Source organism: Micromys minutus (assembly GCF_963924665.1).
Source record: "Micromys minutus genome assembly, chromosome: 1".
NCBI classification, from domain to species: Eukaryota; Metazoa; Chordata; class Mammalia; order Rodentia; family Muridae; genus Micromys; species Micromys minutus.
The window spans coordinates 50,805,484-50,808,219 of NC_137969.1; the positions used below are offsets into that span (position 1 = coordinate 50,805,484).

The 2,736-nt window shown below is 42.3% G+C and overlaps 1 pseudogene across 1 annotated transcript; it reads right to left on the reverse strand.

The window, feature by feature from the left end:
- Positions 1-1,299: 1,299 nt before the first annotated feature.
- On the reverse strand, positions 1,300-1,760 carry LOC308413850 (U1 small nuclear ribonucleoprotein C-like; annotated as a pseudogene). Its single transcript has one exon. The product of its transcript is annotated as a U1 small nuclear ribonucleoprotein C-like (transcript).
- Positions 1,761-2,736: the final 976 nt, after the last annotated feature.

Genomic DNA, 2,736 nt, shown 5'->3' on the forward strand with positions numbered 1-2,736 from the left:
GGGACTCTGGTTCCACCCGAAAAGCCACTCAAAGTCTAGACACACAGGCCAACAGTAAGGCACAAGCCCTTGTCAGTGGGAACCAGGGTTAGCCCAGGAAAGGCATTGCTTGAAGTTCATCTCTACAGACCCTCTTATACCTAGACATGAGAGGAATCTGACACATAAACCCAAGGAAAGCAAATCAGGACTCCTCAGAGAGCAGAAAGTACTGTGCTATTGCGAAAAGGGTCCATAGTGGCCTAGAGAAAGAGCCAGGTCCCTGCAAGTAGTACTCAGGACCTGTGGGCACAGGGCTGAGCTACCAGAACAGCCTCACAAGAGCTCCCACATCTGAGCCCACAAAGACAGAGCTGAGTCACTGCTACCAGAACTCACTGCTTGCCCACCAAAAGCCAAACACTCATATCGGTTTTCTTCCTGAAACCTCAGGCCCTTGGGCACATGAGAGAGATGAGTAACGACCACTGACAACAAGACCACATATAATCACAGACAACCAGATAGCAAGAAAAATTAAGCAATGGAAACCAAGACAGCATGGCAACATCAGAACCCAGCTCTCTCATCACAGCAAACAGTGGAATGCCAAACACTCCATTAAAAGAAGACTCAGACCTGAAATCATACCTCAAGATGATGATGGAGATCTTTGAGAAGACCATGAATAACTCACTTAAACAAGAAAGGGAGGACAACCATAAACAAATAGAAGCTTTTAAAGAGGAAACACAACAAATACTCAAAGAACTCAAAGAACTAGAGGAAAACAAAACCAAAGAGGTGAAGGAATTGAAAATGGAAATAAAAACAATAAAGAAAACACTAATAGAGACAACACTGGAGGTGGAAAACCAAAAAAAGAAATCAGGAGTTACAGATGCAAGCAACTCCAACGGACTAAAGAGATGGAAGAGAGAATCTCAGGGGCTGAAGACAACATTGAAAACATAGACAAAACTGTCAGAGAAGATACAAAAGCCAAAAAGTTCCTAACCCAAAATGTCCAGGAGATCCAGGACACAATGAGAAGACCAAACCTAAGGATAATAGGAATAGAAGAGGGCTAAGAATATCAATTAAGAAGCACAGTAATATCTTTTTTTTTAAGAGCTGAGGATTTTATTTTCACACTTCACAATGTAAGTAAAAGCTGCACTTTTTTGTCACTTCTCTCTCCAAGAGCATTCTGTTAGGAAGGAAGTTCTTTGTCCTGCAACTACTAAACCCTCAGGCTCAGCACCAAGCGCTCCTAGTGAAACAACAAGAACAACAAAATGATAAAGAGCGCTTCTGCTCTTATCTGTCTGGCCGGGTCATGCCAGGCCGTGTGGGCACCATCATAGGGCAGGCAGGAGGTCTCATCATTGGAGGCCCGGGCATGAGGCCCATCTCAGAGCTGGTCCCACAGGCATCATCCCAGGAGGAGGAAGGCCCATCATTGGCATCATGGGAGGCCTCCCATGTGGGGTGCAGGCATCATGCCAGGCCAAGGAGGACCTAGGAGACTGGGGGGGGGGGAGAGGTGGGATCATGGCACCTGCAGGCAGAAGAGCAGAGAATGGAGCTGGAGGGATCTTTCCTTGTTGAAATGCAGCCGTTGTTTTGTCAATCAAGCTCTGGGCCTGCTTTTCTATCCATTTCTGGTAATAGTCTTTCACATTCTCTTTGTGTTTCCGACCACTGCAGTGTGTCTTCCTCACATATGGAGAATCGTGAGTAAGATACGTATTACAGTAGTCGCAATAAAACTTAGGCATATTGGTCCACAGGCCATTGGCTACCAGGGTCCTCTCCCCCCCACCGCAAGGAACTCCACAGTAAATATCTTAAACAAAATCATAGAAGAAAATTTCCCTACTTTAAGAATGAGATGACCATGAGCATAAAAGAAGCCTACAGAAGTCCAAATAGAGTGGACCAGAAAAGAAATTCTTCCCGACACATAATAGTCAAAATGCCAAGTGTTCAAAACAAAGAAAGAATACTAAAAGTAACAAGGGGAAAACGACATGTAACATATAAAGGCAGACTAATCAGAATTACACTTGACTTCTCAACAGAGACTATGAATGCTAGAAGATCCTAGACAGACATCTTACAGACCCTAAGAGAACACAAGTGTCAGCCCAGGCTGCTATACCCAGCAAAACTCTCAATCATGATAAATGGAGAGACCATGATATTCCAGGACAAAACAAAATTTACATAATATCTGCCTACAAACCCAGCACTACAAAAAATAATACATGGAAAACCCAATACAATTAGGGAAACGACATCCTAGTAAAAACTAGAAAATAACTAAGCAAGAAAACCAAAAGAAGAAAGACCCACAGACACAACTCTACCTCAAAAAGCAAAAATATCAGGAAACAGTAACCACTATTCCTTAATATCTGTTGGCATAAATGGACTCAGTTCTACAATAAAAAGACATAGGCTATCAGACTGGATACATAAACAGAATCCAGCATTTTGCTGCATTCAGGAAACTCATCTCAGAGACAAATACTATCTCAGAGTAAAAGGTTGGGAAAAAAACCTTTCCAAGCAAACAGCCCCAAGAAAAAATCTGAAGTAGCCATTCTAATATTGAATAAAGTAGACTTTCAACCAAAAGTTATCAAAAAAGAAAGTAAGAAAGGACACTTTTTCCTCATTACACAAAAAAAAATTATCAGGAGGAACTCTCGCTCCTTAACATATTTGCTTCAAATAGAAGAGAACCCATAT